Below are 19,929 nucleotides of genomic sequence, written 5' to 3' on the forward strand. Positions count from 1 at the left end.
CATCTTTCTATTTATTCTTGAGTCATGCAGACAAAACATTGAATGTCTGAATAATTTCTTTGCAGAGGTAGGATTTTTGTTTCGGCACAGAGGTAGTAACTCTCCATTTATGTCTCCCTTTGGAAATCATAGGAGGGCAACGCTCTGGGAGGAGGCGGCTAGGGGAGAAGAGGCAGAGGAGAGAGCGCGCGGCCGCCATGTTCGACGTGGACTTTTCCGAATGCAGCAGCGGAGGGGAGGCAAGGGACAACAGCCCCACCCACAGGGGTGGCGCCGCCCCCTCACCCCTCTCTTCGCCCCCTGCCACGCCCCCCTCCACCACCGCCTCACCCCCGCCCTCCTCGCCCTCCCCACCCTCCTCCACGCCCTCCTCCGACGTCATCTCCGACTTCTCCCCCGAGGAGGAGGACGATGACGACGAGGCCACCTCGCCCAGGGACCACCACCACGGCAGCACCAACGGAGACCACCACCACGGTACCCACCGCCACCATCACCATGGCAACCACCAGCACCATCACCATGGCAATCACGCGCAGCAGGGCACCTTTTCTCCGGGTGGGGGCGTCCGCTCCCTAGTCCTCCCATCCGGGGGCACGGCAGGCTTCCCGAGGCCGCCACCGCCCCCGCTAATCCTCCTGCGGCCCCTCCCGCCCCCGAGCGCCCTGCAGACGCCCTCCTCGGCCTCCAGCCTCAGGACCGGGGGCGGGCTGGGCGGTGCCAGGGCCGTGCGGCAGTCCTCGCAGCAGCAGCAACAGGCGCAGGCGCAGACACAGCCCGGGGGGAAGGTGCTTACCAACTCCCGGGAGCGCTGGAGGCAGCAGAACGTGAGCGGCGCCTTCTCGGAGTTGCGCCGCCTCGTGCCCACGCACCCGCCTGACAAGAAGCTGAGCAAGAACGAGATCCTCCGCATGGCCATCCGATACATCCGGTTGCTGGGTGGCGTGGTTGAGTGGCAGAGGAGACAGCAGCACCACCACCAGCACCACAACAACAACAACAGCAGCCACCACCAGAACCAGAACAGCGCCGCGCATGCCCAGGAGTCGGCTGCCGTAAGTCCACTGCCCTGGTGTCATCCCCCACGCACTTTTAGGGGGGAGAAGATACAATTTTGGGGAGCCTTGGTTGCCCAGTGATCAGATGGGCCTACCGTCTTTATCACAAATTCAGTGTGGCAGGGATCTGAAAGTGACCAGAATGTACCTCGGTACGTACACATTGGGAACGACGTTTGTTTCACGTGGTGGTTTCTGATCACCGAAGGAGTTACGGCCATGTCATATTTGGGAGATGGGGGAGAGGAAAGATATGGGGCTTAGTGGGTAGAGCATTGTGTCACTGACAGTAGGGCCCGGGCTTGCTTCCCTGGAAAGCATATGGGCACCCTCAGCTTCAATCAAGCTGTGTGATTTTTATTAGGGTACCAGAACCTGTACCTTCCCTGAAAATCCAACCCATAAAGGAAGGAACTGGTCCTCTTTATTACCCTGCTGTGTGTGAATTTCAGACCATATCGGGCTAGGAACGAGGTGAACTGATTTTGACTTTGACATTTAGAATATGCTGCTTGTACATAAATGGGATCCTCACGAAGTTGGATTGATTGCCGAGTTGGATCGCGTGCAGCGTAGAGGGGCTAGATTTATGAAACGTTGTAATCATAAACTGAGTAGCGTATTCAAAATAATTAGAGGAGCTAGGCTGGGAATCACTCAATGAAGCGCATCACCCTTCCAAAGATGAGGGAGCTGGATAACATTGTCCGACCGCGGTAGAAGGGGGTAATATTTTGCATCAAAAGTGGTCTGATGTGTAATCATCCCCTGCCACGCACCCTGGCGGTAGCTTTCAGAGTACAATGTATATGTGCGATGGGATACGTCGGAACTACTTTTCGGAAGGCCTGATAAAATTGAAAGGCGAAAGGACATGCTGGAATGATGATAAAATTGAACTTATAATTTCACTCAGGATGTCTTTCATCAGTGCAATGTTTTTCTCCTGGTGTCATTTACCCAGATTGCCTCTCAGGGTGTTGCTAAGTAAACACATGAGGAGCGTAAAAAATGGGCGCATCCTCTGTGACATCATGGATGGAGTTTAACTGTTAAGATAAATTTGCATGGCCAAGATTCTAAACGTTCTCGTATGGCTAAGTTTGCATCAATATTTTTTCTAACGAAGTTCTCCTAGACACTGATGAAGGATTACTGAAATTTTTCAACCTGATATTGTACAGATTCAGGGTTAAGATAAGAAGGCGTTTTCGCTAACGAGACTACATCTTCGTAGTTTTTTCGAATGTAGTGGTGTTATGCTATCCTGATTTTTTTTTTAAAGAGTCATCGAATATTTTGTGATGATCGACGCCTAATTCACGTCTCTTAAGATCCGAAAACATATGGGAAGAACTTTAAAACATTGTTTGAAGGGAGCTAACATCAGATTTATATTATGCTATACGCTCTGCAGTAGTAATAGTATTCGGGCTCAAGGGGGTTGCATCGAGATTTTAAGAGATTATGTCCTTTCGATGAAATGTCCACTACAAACAACGCTGGGCGCACTCTATTGAATGACGATGATGAAACAGGGTCTTGCCGTGCTGGTTTTCATAGATATTGACATCGCAAATCCGAGATTACATTTTTTAAATGCTTCTATGACAGTGGGGGACTAACACCATAGGCAGAGTAGATTGATGTTTCCGAAATACATGTCGTTCTCACGAAAAACTGATATCATAGAATGCAATTACATGAGTTGTAATGGTTGTAAACATGTGAACATCGACCCGCGTGTTTAAATCATATTGACTAATTTGTGGGGAAAAACATTTAAATCGTAAGACTGATTGACGCATATGAAATAGTCACAAAGGTTTTCATTAGAACGTTAGGACATGATTCATGACAACCTCCTAGAAGAGTTAAAAAAGAGTAGCTTAACGTGATATCATTTTTTTAAATATGAATGAATGGATGTGACGTAACCTTTCATCAATCTTCGATAACAAATGAACAAAGGTGACAAGGACGAAAGCAAACTTTGCAGTTTGCATATGAATTTTTATCGTTTACGATCATGGTTATCGTAGTGAAGGCTTACATCGGCTATAGCCTTACCACGAAACCATGTTCATGACCAATTAAAATTCATCTGCAAATCGAAACATCTTCATATGCATTACCAAGGAGGTCTCGAGATGATTTTCAGCATGACAGACATGATCGTGTGTATATACATTTCCTTACAGACTCTCCCAAGCGGTCGCAGAAACCCCATCCCCCAGGGCCGGCCGTCAGGGAACAAGGGCCGGGTCCAAGGCGGCGGCCGGGCCCATCACCATAACCCATCCAACGGCCCCAGGTGCGCCGGGGCGACACAATTAGGAGGGAGCACGGTGGAGTGGAGGAGGAGGCTGGTGCCATTGGTGCCGCAGGGCTTGACGACGACCACAGCGGAGCACCAGCACCACCCTAACGCCTCTGCTGTCCCGGAGACGGCCCCGTCCAACTGCGAGCACCACATCACCAACGGAGGGACGAGACTCAAGACGGAGCCAAATCCTGTGGACAGGTAAGAAAGGTCCTCTGACCAAGAGGCAAGGGAAAGTAGAAAACGAAATGAAGAAGGGCATCTAAAGAGAGAAGCTATTAGGCAGAGGGTGAGTGGGGAATTACAACACACAATGGAGTAGGATTGGAGTCTTAGGATTGGGATACTGATGATGGTGGCCTATTTGAGAAGAAATGCCAGTGCGAAAATATTCGCTTTGAATGACACGTATAAATTGCTTTTATGCTTACTCTGGGGGGCAAAATGACTTAATTACATCACTAGATCCATCAATAAATATACAATTGGTCTGACATTCGCTGCTGTCGGATTGTTCAGATGACTTTTCGATCCTTGTGTGTCTATCGGAGAGTATTAGGAATAATATACTGACCATTGGAGCTGACTTTCGATTACGTCAACCTTTCGCATATTCCTTTCAGGGGGCACGATTCGATTATACTTTTGCAACAGCGATTCCTCCCATCAGATTAGTAATATTCTATCATTTAGGGTAGGGCTGGGATGGACACAGTCTAAACAGCGATACATTTCTTCGCCTCTCCTAACAACACACAATCTGACCAACAATACCACAATTAACCGTTTTTCAATTCCACATTTTTCCTTCCTCCCATTCTACGTCACTTTTTATCATGTTCCAACCCCCTACGCCTACTATCTTGCTTCAGTGACAATATTTCCGCGCCGTACATAACCACGTTCCAAATCAAAGTTTTGACGGTCCTTTACTTAGTATCCTTATTCAACGTCCTTGTCATCAATGCCCTCATCCTCATGAAAGCCACTTTTCCTAGTGCCATTCCTCCCTATGTCCCTATTACTTTCATCATTCTGGTCCAAAACACACCCGAGATATGTAAACGCTTCCACCTGCTCTAGTCACTGCCCTTCTATTTCAAAGTTTAACTTAGCCTTGCCGAAATCGGAGGCCAAGCACTGGAGCAGGTGGAACAGTTTTCAATGGAAAACATAGTTTGTTTCACTTCTTATTTAATGTGATACAAATTGGTTTCGCAGGTCTTCCACATCAGTCATCAACATTGCGATTTCAATTTGTTCAAATATCATAATGGATGTAACTATATGGCTATAGTACTTAGTTTTGGCAGTATTTAATAGCCGATAGTCACAAATAGGTCCAAATCTGTTTTGTAAACTTATTCATCATTACATACATATTTAGGTATAGTTATATCCTAAATGCGTGTAAAACCTAGAATTTGAAATATAGGCGGGTATTGTAGGATGTAAACGGATATTGGAAACCATGAGTATTCCATGTTAGTCCCTGAATGTCGGTACATATTTGTCCATTTCCTTTTTTTATATAGAAAATCAAGTCTTGTTGGGAATGCTCATTCGCTGCGGAAATCCAAATTAATCACGCTATAAAGAGTGGTTCATATACTGTAAGTCTAGACCGAAATATTTTATCTTTCCTTGGTTTCGTGAAACTCTTATTCAGAAAGTCATCTTTATATGTGGATAAAGGACTTGGTAATTCCGAGCAGTCTTTGGTAAGGAGTAAGATCAACGGGTATTTCGGAAGAAATTAAAAGGATTTTAGAAAGTGTTACTAGGGAAATAGTGGAGAAATCTCAATGGTTTGAAAACGCGGAAGATCGATGCAAGTGACGGAGGTGACCCTATTGAAGTGAATTTCAAGGCGTTGCGTAATTTGTATTGTCATTGATTTTTAAGTTAGTCCGGAACCGTCGATTTTTTATCCCTTGTTTTCCTTCGAGAGAGGAATCTTAATTTTCGTTTTTCCATTGTATCCCCGCAGAGCCTCATCTTCTTCCTCCACCTCCTCCGTCTCGTCCTTGTCCTCGGCGTCGTCACCATCGCCTCTGCGCGCCTCCAGCGCCCTTGCCGCCATTCCACTGAAGCGACTCATCAAGCAGGAGAAGGTGGACAATGGCACGCAGTTGAGCCCTACGTCGCGGGAAGCGCTCAAGTGCGGGAGGCGCCTCGCCGTCCGGGGCGGTCTTCTTATGAACTACGTGCCACTCTCGTCGATTGGAAAGAAGGCGGGCGCAGACGAGAGCAAATTGGACCGTGCTTGATTGAAGACCGTTTGCCGTACCGTCGTTTTGTCCGCTTAATGGATTTTCAACCCACTTGTGATATGTTCCTCAACACCAAAGCTCTTAGTTTCGGCTGTGATTTCTGTTATAATGCTTGGCGAAATGTATTTTTCTCTCTCTCTCTCTCTCAAGAAAAACTTAAAAAGGTTGGTAGATGCCCAATCAATTACTTGTTGAATGCAATATGTTATTTTGAACTGTTTTTCAGTTCAGCTTAATAGGTGTGCATTGATTGAAAGTTAGCGTTGATATTAAAGTTTTTCCGTAATTTCTTTATCAACAAAGGACGGTGAACCATTCATAAAATTCAAACTTTGGTTGTTGGATGTCTCCGAAGTTATCTGGCGGAAATGAGTTGGTCGCGCTCGAAAATTTCAATGTAAGTAGAACGTAATAAATTCTCTCTTTGGGTGTATCTCATTTGTTTATTGCCATCAATATTATAATATTATTATCGATTTGTTTTAAAATGTTTATATCCATGTAAAATTATGAAAAAAACCTAATTACTCCTTTTAATCTGGAAACAAAAGAAATGCACTGAGGAAAAAATGCTCCAAGGATATACTCACGTTTTCAGAAAAAAGGTTGAAAACAATATGAGGCCCTATAATTTTTAAAATATGGCAATCGGTCGTAAAATTTCAAGCTTAGCATATAAAATCGGTGTAATCGGAAAAAAATGAGAAAATATGTGTATACATTCGTTAAAATGCAATCAAACACCCACAACTAGTTTCTGCCAATGAAGAAACTGGTTGCAGGTGAAGAAAAGGGAAATTTTCCCGGAAGTAAGGAATGCTAATCAAACAATGTGACCCTTCTCTTCAGATTCCCTCAAATACCGCCCTTCACATCTTCCCACTTGTTTATTTCCCTCCCTTTTCTCATTGGGTGTACCAGCTCCAAGGTGAAATCACTTCAGTGGTTTCCTTCCCACGGGTGTTTGATAAGGTGGAATTGTGTGAGTTTACAATTAATGAAACCATGTGTGCATCCTTCTACTCACATTAAGAATGATCCAGCTGTTTGCCCAATGCACATTACACTGCACTCATATGAACTGTTTTTACAAGTTTTGCTCTAGTGATTTTATACCAAATCTCCCTATCACAGATTGGTTTCTCTGTCGATATTGCCTTGGCTGTCGAACTAATGTGCACAGCTTCATTCTTCTCTTAGCCACACTCCCTTAGGATCCTCATCTCCCACAAACCAACCTCCCCCTTCCATCACAATCATGCTAAATTAAGGACCCCCTCGAAATGCCCTGTTCCCACTCCTCAATCCCCCAAGGCTCTTCTGGAAGGGACCCAACACTCACAAATGCCAGTTTGTGACTTAATTTTTTCCATTGAATACTAGATACCATCATATCAATGAGTCATTGATATTCAGTGATTTCATTTGATTAAATGGATCCACGATTGAATGATTTGATGATTAAAAGGTATCAATTATTGTGATTTTGTTTGACAATACTTACATGATGGGATGCAAGAGTCCTGGGGTAGTCTGTTGGACTGCTGACCAGAGGGTAAACTTCTTTGGGCACCTTCAGATCCACCCAAGCTGTGTGATTTTTCGGGTACCAGATCTTCCTGGTAAACGATAGCTGGTACAGGGAAAGGAACTGGCCCCCCTACCCTGATGTGTGAGTAAATCCCCTCTCCTCCCCTCTCACCATACCAAGTAATTCCTCATTTGTTTTCCTTTCCTTCTGCCCACTTCACCTTCTCCATCCTTCTCCACACCCACATCTCTCAAAAGCCTCCGATACCCTGTCCATTCAGCCTGTCATCTTTGTTCAATGACCACCTTTCCAATACGTACAAGGTCATGCTCCATGCCAAAGTTTTAATCAGCCATTTCTTAATGTCCCTGTCTTCAACACTCTCCTCCTTGCTTACAGGGACCTTGAGTGAGGATGTTAAGAAAAGATCAGCGAAAACTTTTAATTGGAGTGTGGTTTTGAATTATAATAGACACAAGTATTTTTTCATATACCCTCCAAAACATATCAACCTATTAAGTTTTTGGGCAACATATTACCGATGATATCCGGTGACTTCAAATTGCAGCTATTAGTAGGCAGAATCTTGATGACTTTAATGCTTAAGGATTTGCTTATAAAGTTTATAATGAAAGTTGGGAGGAAGACTGATCACGATGTTTCCACAATTTAGATATTCTTATCGTGGGTTTTAATAATTGGATGAGTAAGAGTTTTGTGTTCATGATGAACATAGTCTATCTTTTAATGGTAAATAATCGCCAAAATCAATATGAAGAACTTAATATAAAATAGACTAGTTCCGTACCATTTCACACATTATAATGAACTCATAATAAACATGTCCTCTCGCCACTGATTTGATGACTCAAAAAATGTTGTAACTTATGCTATGCAATGCAAACTCTAAAGACAGGCATTTTGGAGAGCTCTGTACTGGATTATGGTGCTTTGACCCTAACCAACCATTCCTCCTCCCTTTTATGCATTTCTCTCTCCGACCTTTGTGCTGTCATCTAAATCAGTATGCAGGAAAATGTGGAAATCCCACATCTTTTTCATCATTCCCTCAAACCTCTTCCTCTTTGCTTTCATTATCTTCCATCTCCATTACACACTTCATTACTTTCTTCATCTTGTCTTCTGGTACAAATATTATTTCTTTCTTCCTTCATCAAGGGTTTCCCAATGAAACATTCACTACAAACCCTTAAAAGAATGAATAACGATGACACAGATGTGAGTTAGAAGAGCTAACGATGCATTCACATGCTAGAAAAATAAAATAGGTGCGATTAGACAATTGCTTTGATAGGTATTCACCTTCTTTACTTATATCTGATGATGAATGTGTCTTTTTGCACTGTAAGCCTTTGGTAGAAAATGCTAACATGTATTGGTTAATGTACGCATATCCACACATTCTGTGCAATGTATACATTTCCCCAAAATTCAGTTCTTAAAACTGTTCCTTTGATAGAGTCTAGTTGTGCATTAATAGTTGAAGGAGGTATCGTGGTGGAAATAATGACACCTCCTAACAATTAACAAAGTTTATTGTGCTCAGAAAATTAAAACCTTGATGAGGCGATTGAACAGTAATTATTCAGTAAATATTCGGCCGTGCGGTGGCGAAGCCAGGAGAGAATCCTTCACCAGGAAGCAGCGTCCTTGGGTTGACCACGATGGCGGCGCGCGAGGCAGTCCAGAGCCAGTCAGAAAGAGAGTGAGAGTGAGACTGAGAGTGAGAGTGGCTCTGGCGGCGTGGTTGCGCCCTGGCGGCGGACCCTGGTGGCGAACGCCGGAAGCCAAAACACTTGCCGGCGAAGGCGCGTTCGCAATGGCGCTCAATGATGATTCAAGGGTTGAGCCGCCACAATAGTTATTGTCTTACCTCTGCTTTTACCTTGGGAAAAATTGTGTGTGCAGTTTTCTTTAAATTATTCACAACTTCAATTATATCCGTCCCTGTGCGTATAAATGCCATTTTAGATATTGGAATCTCCAGTTTCTTCTATCAAGTACTGCAAATTAACCACATATGAGTACATGCACTTTTATCTTCCTGGTATATCCCATGTCTTCTGACAAATAACACTCATTTAACGTTATGCAAGTAGTTTCTTCATGAGAATCTCATTACTTTAACTTTGTCATATTCTTGTACCAACTCGCATATTTCCTGTAAATCATTCAGTACTAACTCAAGTCCATTGGTGGATTTATTTCAACTTCCACATATTCAAGACAAGTTAAACAATTCCTTGATGCACAGAACAATGATGAGAGGCTGTTTGATGTGGTTTTTTTTTAAGATATCTTTAAGATTTTAAGGATAGCATCCATCTTGAAGATGATTTCAAAGTCTTGCAATTATTCAGTGGTACAAACTGGACAAATAAAGATTGCAAAACTAAAAAAAATGTAGAATCCACGAATGAAGGGATTGAAAATTTTGTACTTTGAGCCCTAGCTATTTGATTCTGATTGATTTTATTACTTTAATGGTGCAATTACATCACTTGGTTTTATTTTCACAAACTGTACTTCTCAACTTCATTTGTCATCTGTTTTCTTGAACCAAATAATAAATGTTATTATTATAATATATTTATTGGCTATAAAATGGCAAAAGCCATGATAAATATCATCAAGACTTGGACAAACACATATTGATCAAAGTGATCAAGTTTCCTTAATTGGTACGCATACCATAGGGATAGCTTCCTGTTAAATTCTAAAATGTTTTAGTCTCATTTCAATTTAGAATCAAGGTGAGTCAACTTACAGATTTCTGATCCTGCTCCTCTTCCCTGAGGCAGTAAATTAAGTTTCAAGTTTGGTCAGTGATCAATTGTTACCAAGGAATGAAAAGTCAACAAATAACAATTAACCGTTTCTTCTAGCAACTCAAATAAACAAAAATAAGTATACAAAATGATCAATTATCGTCAAAAATTAATATTTACGACATGCTCAACCAGATTGTCAGGAAACATTGGTATGCTGCTGAGGATGAGATTATTTGCCATTTCAAAATTCAAGGGTATTTTGGCATCATGTTGTCATTCTATGGGAGTATATATGCGCTGCCCAATGCGTTGGCATCATGTGTTCATTTATTTTTAGACTTAATGAGATAAGGGAGACTTTTAAAAACTTTCTGTCATCCAGTATCTTAGGCTATATGTAGGTGGGTATTATCTGGTGGTTTAGGCCGAATTTATTACAGTAAAGTGAGTAGCAGTCATATTGTGAGTAATCAAAGCACCGAAATGGACATTGGAGGAGGAGGGAGCAGAACGAAGGGGATCATGGGAGAAAAGGGAAAGGCAGGAGGAGATCACTACCAACTGGAGAAATCCTTCCAGCAGGTCTGAAAGTACAACATGACCATGCCTGACCATTTGGCCAATTATTTTTCAAGCATGATTCAAAACCTATTTTGGAATAGCTCTAATGTGCCACTTTTTAAATTATGCAATTTTGGCTGATATTTCCTGCCAATGATCAATATCATTCAAACTATGGTTGGTATGTGCCATTACATTAACACTACTACAACTCCTATGTAATGGCAGTCATGATGTAAAATTTCCGAGAGATTGACTTGCATTTCTGAACCATTGATTCATGATTCTTTCTGGTGGTAGTCCTCCCGTGTTGGTTGCCATAGAAATTAACATCGAACACCCAAGATCAATAAATGCTCTAATGGACCACTTTGGGAGCATCCTCTTTTGTCTTCGTCATTTGATGGATTACACTAAAATCAAAAAGGACGGGAAACTTTATCTAAATGGCATGTAGTTGACATGGCAATGCAGCCTCCTTCAAACAATTCATTTCCGACCAGGTTAGGACCATTTCCATAGATCATTTCCGACCGTCTGTAATAAGTACAGAACGAGGGCATTTGCCATCTTATGCACACTTTTCTAGGACTCCAATGGATAGTGTGTTAAGGGCAAGTAATGATTCCCCCGCCCTCCAACAGGGACACTAATCTCTGGTCTGGAATGGTGGATACCAACTGTATGCATCCTGCTCTGGTCACCTAAAACTTCGTTTTCCTGTTGCCGAAATGGTGCATAGCTGTTGGTGCTAAAACACTCAAGTGTTTGCTGTGGTGAACACCATGCTGAAAGACACCAGATGAGGGATTTTTGAACCTCTGTCAAATTTGGAATTTTGCAGTTGTTTTCTTAATAATACTCTGGTCACCCTTCATAACCTCACTCCCTTTCCTCTTAGGGGAGAATTTATTTAACATAGTAGTGGTAATCATTCTGCACTGGAATGCGATTACGTAGTACATCCAAATTAGTTGGAAATAAATTCATTAGCTAGAAGGCAATTGCTGACATTTACTTCATCGTTCCTCACTTTGTCTATACATTTAATCTTCAGCATTCTCCTCCAGCACCATGTTTCAAAGGCTTCTAATCTTCGTTGGTCCACTTTTCCAATATTCCATATCTCCGATTCATAGAGTACCATGCTCCACACGGATGTATCGATGGACTACTTCCTTGTTTGCAATCATATGTTCTTTGAACATAGCAGTAGCCTCTTCTCAATGAATGCGTTCTTAGTTTGGGCTATTCTTCGTTTGATGTGGGTCGAGCTTCTTCCATCCCAAGTTATGCTGCTGCCCAAGTGGATGAAGGATTCCATTTGCTCTAGCTTCACTCCTCGCATTTATGATATCTGCATTCAGCTTCTCTCTTCCACACACAAGGATTTTCGTTTTCTTCTTGTTAATGCTCATGTTATATTCCCTCAGTACTTGGTCCATAGTATTCAGATTAGCTTGCACGACCTCTTGTGTCTCTGCTACTACTGCGAATGTCATCTGCAAACTGCAGCATGGTAATTTCTTCGCCATTCACCTTGACTCCTTTGATGCCCAATTCTTGTGCTTCCTTTATTGTCTCTTCCTGATATACGTTGAATAGTTGTTGGCAAGAGGTTGCATCCTTGTCAAACTCCTTTTGTTTATTTTTGCCTCTATTTTCCTACCGTTTTTTCATTTGCATGGTAGTTACCTGATTCTTGTAAAGGTGATGGTTTATTCTTCTGTCATTGTAGTCCAATCCAAGCGCTTCCAGTATCTTGAACATTTTGTTCCATTCGACATAGTCGAAGGCCTTCTCCAAGTCCACGAATGCCACATATAATTGCTTGATTACATGGATCAATTAGTTTTTTAATATCTTATGCATATTTCATCTATATTTCTCCCTATGCCCAGTTTTAGTTGATTGTCTGTTATTTTAATTTATTAATTTTTAATTCTGGATTTCATTTTCTGAACAAAATTGCTGAGTATGGTTTCGCAATTTATACGTGAGCATGACATGTGCTTCCAACGTTTCACTTCCTTCACCCTGTGTGCCATGTTTTCCAACACACAGCTTTTAAATTAAAATATTGTGGTCAAGTCTACCATCTGAATTTTATAATTACTAGATTAAAGTCGCTGTCAATATCAATTCAGTGCTGGTAACTTTTGTTTTGTTTCCTTAGGCCACAGTAGATTTCTCTTACTGAAATATAATATATGTTGTATTTACCCCAATCTCCAGGTATTACTCACACAAATCATCTTTTTTTATGAATGTTGAAATGTGTGTTTTTCACAGACAATTCCTTTTCTTTGGAGAAATCCTCAAGATTTTTTGTTCTCTTCCATTCGACAAGCACACAATCCAAACTTCATCAAAATTTTGCCCATCTCTTCTTCCTATTACAGCATGGCTATCATCTGGTATTATTAAATTTTCCTTTCCTTCAAACTCATTGATAATTTCTTCAAGTTGATCTTAAACACCATCGATTTCTTTGTCCACCCATCCACTTGTTTAGCATTCACCCATAGATGCGCTTGGATTAGTCACCTGTCAACTGATTGCACTTCTATTTTTATCAATTAAATTCTCTTGCTGGATTTAGCTTTCTATTCTTCCTATCCATTCTTTTTTCATAATCATTCCAAAATCTGTAATTTTTCCGTCTCCCCCGGAAAATGTAAAAACTTTAAACGTGTCACCACAGAAGTCTCCTAGCACAAGCTATTTGAATTTTGTTCTTTCCCAAAATATCCACATTAAGTCCAGTCATCTACATCTTGATAATTTGAATTTTCTCAGAAATGTTTAGGGATCTTAGGTTCTAGTTTCCCCTTAGCTTTTGATGAGGTTCATGTGACTGTCCATCCTGAAGATCAAACTAGGGGGGACTATTTTACTTTGGAATGATTTTCGTCCAATGAAAATCTCTTTCCTTTTATTCCAGTGCACATCTTGGGAGGTCTAGGGATTTTCAATTTGAAGACTCTGCTTTGTGTTCTATTTTTTTGACCAGTTGGTAATAATTCAGCTCCATTTTGGAGTGACATCTTATTCTGATAGCGGAATAAGTGCCCTTCCTCTGATAATCTTCCTGTTGCGATGACTTAAGACATGTTAATGTCTTGTCATTATGTTAGTCAGTAGCCAAGAGGATCTCCCAAATCAATAATTCCCTTTTTCACCCCCCCCCCCTCCATACTCCCCCCACATCAGGGTCAATGTACAGCCCAGGAGCACCCTAAGTTACATCTCTTCCCCTCCGCTGAGGGTTTAGTGTGTTAAAACTTTGTGCATAAACCATAAACACAGTAAACAACCCGAATATCACTCAGTTTGGTAAGTGATGGTAGAGCTCACCGAGTACTAAGCCGGACAGTGTGCGAAATTCATATGTCAGGGTATGGGGGCCAGTTCCTTTCCCTGTGCCAGTTATGGTTTCCCAGGAAGACCTGGTACCCAAAAAATCACATAGCTTGGGTGGAGCTGAAGGTGCCCAGAGACTTGCTCGGGAATCAAACCCGGGACCCTCTGGTCAGTAGTCCAACACCCTAACCCCTGAACTCCCGTGGCCCACACTTTGTACGTACATACCGTTCAATTGGAATAGAAATGCTGTTATCCTCTGAACAAAGCAGCTGTGGTTAAGTGATTACCTGCTGAAGGGATCAGATGAGCCTGAGTCACTCTGTCCTGTTTCAACTGGCCCACTGACTGAAGAGTGATTCATATCAGTTTAAGGTCCTCCCTTGGGTGGGGGATCAATGACGGGCATGCTCTAATTGGCTAGTCGCTTAGCTTTCCAATTGGTAAGGTAATTGTATTTGTTACTTCATACCATGTTGGGAATCATATAAAAATATAATGGTGCATATATTGGAAAACAATATTTTGAAATTGAAGAAAATGGGTCAGCAAAAGAGGAATTTGGAATTAGAAGAGAGTTTATAGTGGGTACACTGAGTTAAGATGTGAAGAAAAGTAAATTTTGATTGGTACTGTGGTATGTTGAAGGCCATGATAGAAGTGAGGTGGTTTACTAGCAAGGTAGAGGAAAGAAGAGAGTATTTCAGACAGTAACTTATTTAAGATAACTCCGAAAATAACTGTTATACTATGAATTACGATTTGGAATCCACAGCTAAGCATAAAAAGTGATTTTCATAAAAAATATAAGCATCAGTCATTGGTAAATTGCACCAGTAACATCCCAATAAGTATATTGGTTTCAAATATATACTGAGAAGTACCTATATATCAGGAAAAGTGTACTGGTGAGTTGGTATATTCCTACCACCCCTACCATCAGTAGGCACTTCTAATTCCATGTATTGAAGAGATGAATTTTGCATTGCTATGAGGTTCTCCTCTCCAAAGAAGCTGTTAGAATAATGGAGGTTGACCACAAATACTATTTACAAGTAAGATTAGGGAAAGACTCCGTAATAGCAAGTGGGAGAGTCTTGATACTTTGGCAACTAGATCACTAGCCATTGAGGACGCAAGATGGGTACGTGTATGTAGTAAGAAGAGAGTGGAATCAAGAGTTGGTAGGGAAATGGATAATAGATTGAAGAGAGCTGCTACATTCTAATGTAAGCTGTGCAAAAGCATGATAATCCCTCATGACAAGCAGGCATGATTTACATCTTTGAAATTTTGGTGTCCTTTGGTATTATTTCCTTTTACACACAAGAGTTAGATGCTCCAGCAAATTTGTAGCCTCATGAGAAAATAATTAAAGCTAGAGCAAAGACAGTAAAATTTTAAACAAGGGTCAGAAGTTTTAACAGTAGCTCAAGGTGTAGCATACCCTAACGTGGGTCTCATTGTGGTTGCAAGTTTCACTCACCAGTGATTTTGGAAGCACTTTGGGATTAATAAATGAAAAATAAACAACTGAAAGGGACCTTGCTTGTATTGGACCCAACTCTCCCAGTTTCAATGCTGCATTTATAAATGTCACACATAACATAACAGACCTGGGAAGTTTTATGAATTAATATCAACATTAAATGATCACATTGAATATCCTTGGAGGTTATATCATTGTGCTTCCACCATCAGTACACATCCATTCCTTCACAATGGTGACGATGAAGGGCATAACTCTCGACCAAAGCTAACAAAACTCAATTGATTATGGATGGTTAGTCTACTGTTTACAGTAGAGTTTGGATGAAAACAGATTGAATGCTCCTACATTTCTTAGCTGCATCCAACAGGAATCAGCCTGGTACACTACAATGAACCCCTCTTCATTTTTGCTTACTTCCACACTCCCTTCATTCTGTCTCACATGCCTATTCTATTCCACCTCTTACCTAGTTTGTCAGTTTTTGCCTCAGTCTTTATTATTCCATCGCCTATCAAGATGCTCTCTGCATCCACCTTTTCTGTCTCCTTTGGATTTCTCCCAATAAACTTCTGTCTTCTCTGCTATCGAATACCACTTTATCGTTTGTTCTCCTTTCTGTCCATTTCACTCCACATCCACTGCAATCAAAAGACTAATCTATACCTATCACCCTGCTTCCATGGCATTTTTCACTGTCCATAGTTCATACATAACTACACTCCACATCAAACTTTTGACGAGCCTTTTCTTAACATCCTTATTCATTGTCTCCCTCATCAATTCCCTCCTACTTGTGAATGCATCTTTGCCAAGTCTGACCATATCTTTTCTTAAGTTCTTCTTAATTTATCCTATTTTTACTTGTCTCTAGGTCGTCCTTTTGTGGGATCTTCCCTTCAATTTTCTTCCCTTCCATAATTATGTTTCTAAATCATCTATTGTGCCTCAAGGTTTATCCAATCCATCTATTTGTCTTCGTCTTTACCATAGAGTGATCGTAAAGTGTAGTCAGCGCAAGTTACAATTTATTTGTTTCTATAAACAACGCAACAATACAAACATGTTTCAGCGCCATTTTGTTATGATTTTGAGAGAAAAGATTTCCCTAAAAATCGTATAGGACATAGATATCGAATAACTGAGGTTTCCAATGGCTTTTAGTAATTTTTATCTGTCGGCTCGTCCTGAAGGGCATTAGGTATTTCGATGCCAAGAAAAGCTACCCATCTCATGAAGATAAACGCGAATAAAGCGCTACCTTGTTAATCGGGTTTGTTGTGTTTGGGTTGGAAGGCAGTGAAATTCGAAGATTACACGTGCGTTTTAAACTTAAAAGAAAGCGCAAATCATTCTTGTTTAGGGTCGACACAACAGGAATAATCATAGCGCCGTATCAAATCTGTAGACGAGGCCACAGTGGGGCGGAGTTGGGAGAAATCCACTGCAGAACCGAAAAGATGTAAGAAATCATTTTTCCATTGCGTAATTAAAGAACACTCCTGTGGGAAACGGAAGTTACGACACTCAATCACTCGTTAATTTCTGTAATGGCGGTTGACCCTACACCCTCTGCCACGCACCATCGTTGCCACTTGCAGGGTGAGATGTAGATGTTGGATTTCTTTTGAAGGATAACAGAAGACCGCCCTGCGCATGTTGGTTGGTGCTCGTATGAGAGAGACACAAAGGGACATTTTTAATCCTCTCGCGCGCAATTCTCACGATGGTAAAGGTCGGACACATTGTTTTGCGGACTATTTTTAAGTGGCGGCTTGACACCTCTTTCGCCGAAGGACGGTGCGCTTTTAATTCTGCGCTTTCTTGAGTCTGCCCTATTCATTATTATGAAAATGAAAACAAAAGAGATTTTAGCCGAGGGAAAATGTCACCCCAGAATTCAAGCCCATGCCTCCGAGTGGGAATTAGAAGCCCATGGGAGAACGTTTAAAACGTGTTGTTAGATACGGCAGATGCGTGTGAAAACCCTGGACTTTGCCTGACTAATGCATTTTGTGCGAGTGTAACTTTATCCCATTTCTTTTTGCCGGAAAACCTTGAGTCATATCTCAAAAATGAATCTGTTTGGCTGGCAAGGATTTTTTAATCCAACAGAAATATCTCCCGTGGGGAAGCAAATCCTGAGTTGAAGCTTGTAGGTTATGGTCTCAGGAAATAGGGGTACCAACTCACCCGGAAATACTCTCGGAATCCCACAAGCAACTCAATATTCTTTAGACGCAGTATTTGGGATTCATCCTGTTCTCAACCAGCCTTCCGATCGTTTTATGGGGTTTTTGTCATTTGATCGAGAATACCGGGATTGAGTTTCCTTACTTGAACATTGCAGTGTAACGTAAGCGATGCCTGCGGCAAATTATATTTTATCAACATTTATTAAAGGTGAAATCTAGAAAGTTTAATAATTGCCTTATTTAATAATGAAAATTACGCAATATTTCTTTGGAAGCTCATCAACAGACCCCATGAACTAAATATGAGAAACATGAGACCTGTATTTGAGTCAATGCGCCATTTTCCCCTCCACGACGAAAAATTCATAAAACTCCCGAAGAAACTTGCAAAGGCGAGCATATTTTTTTCAGAAAAATGTTAATTTTACAGTAATCTGGTAAATACCAATCAGAAAACTGTGGTGTTACTTCGTGCTCTCAATATCGTTCTTTGGTGAAGGCACCAGGAGGGCAATTCTAATATTAGTTCTACATACAAGCGTCGAAAAATTTTTCAACGGTGTTCAGTCTTTTGGATTGTGTACGGAAATAGTCGCTGTAAATTGATCAGCCAATGGTGACCTTGATTATAAACTATTTACATAGCGACGGTAGCTATAGGCGAAGCCCGAGGCATGTGAGTAGATTTTTATTTACATTATATACGTCCGTAGATGCGACGACGTGTTAAGTTAGGTTGGGTGATTAAAAAAAATACATTTTGAGAAGTAAATAGAAACATTGGGTGAGTAAGAGCAATCATTTGATACGAGACGCCTTTGAGATGATACAAATTGGTAAAAATTCATGCTGCAGTTAATTTCGCCATAAGCTGCCTTATCAGGTGGAATAGGAACCAGACAAGTGGCTCCACCCAACGCTGATTAATGAAGGTTGCAGCGATAGAAACATGATGGGGAGTGGTAACATTTGTCTAAATGTTTAGTTTTTATCATTCAAAACCGAATGCGTTTAACAACCGTGATCATTCCCTGAAAATTGACGTGGTTTATATACCGTTAAAATATCAAGGTATACTTAAGCGAAACTCTTACAGGAGTCAATTAGCTAGAATGAAACACATTTAAAGCAATTTATATGTCTGTATAGAATGTATAACGACTTCAAAGTGGAAAAAAGTGATCAAGCTGTAATTTTCGTTTTATGTCGTCAACGTACTTTTCCGCAAACATCCGAATAAATCGATTTCTGTGCAAGCACGACGTTAAAAAACACGAATGAAATGTAATTGACTTAGTATGATTAGCAAACAAAAATTGTCATTATGAAAACAGTCTTGTCTGCATCACTATTTGGTGGGAAAATTGGGTCGACAATTCATCTCACAGTCTGTCCGGACGGGTGACAGAATGGACAGCGATACTTTTTTGGCGATGTTTGATGATCACGAAAGATCAGACAAAGTGGGCATAGCTCGGGGGGTTACTTCGGAAGTGACAATTTCTGACTGGTGTTCGTCGACATGAATCTTAAAAAAGTCTTTAATGCAACCCAAGATATCTATGCCATATGCTTCTAGATTCGTGAGTAGTTTACTTTGAGGTGCTTTGTCGAAAGCTTTTTTAAAATCTAGTAAAACCTCGTCCACTGGAACATTGGTATCTCCTGAAATAAGGATGTCATGAACAAAAAGCGCAAGTTGTCTCTCGCAAGATCTACCTTTTCGGAAACCGTGCTGATTTTTCATTAATTACTCCTGATTATCGAGGTGTCTCTCGATCGAGTAGTAGTAGTATTATTTAGGGGAGGCCACCGACAGCTGAGGTCATTTGCGCCATAGGGGATGGACAGGAAAGGTTGAAGGGTGGAGAGAAACCCGGCGTCGGCATTAGCCTACACTCAACGAAAGGCGCCAAGGGGTTCGCAGCTTAACGTCCCATCCGACGGACGGCGTACTCACTCAAAGTTCCCTCCACAAAGCACCTCGAGTAGGGATCGAGACACCTCTGAAAAAAATTCGACACCGCCGGGATTTGAACTCGGGCCCTCTGGGTGGGAAGCCAGTACGATACTCACGATCGAACTAGCAACTATATGCTCCATGACCTTGCACGAAATGGATGTGAGGGAAATATGTCTGTAAATGCTCTGTTACTCTTTGTCTCGGGTCTAAATATTGGTGTTACGTTAGCCGTTTTCCAATCACTGGGAACCTTGTGTACTGCAAGCGACTTTTTAAATATGATTTCTAGTTACGTTGCCATTTCCTATGCTAGTGAATTACGGACGTTCCTAGGACGAGTGAATTGGTAAGCTATCGCAGACATTTGGAGAGGCATGGTGA

The sequence above is a fragment of the Hetaerina americana genome, unplaced genomic scaffold, assembly GCF_022747635.1.
Source record: "Hetaerina americana unplaced genomic scaffold, ioHetAmer1.1.p SCAF_33, whole genome shotgun sequence".
NCBI classification, from domain to species: domain Eukaryota; kingdom Metazoa; phylum Arthropoda; class Insecta; order Odonata; family Calopterygidae; genus Hetaerina; species Hetaerina americana.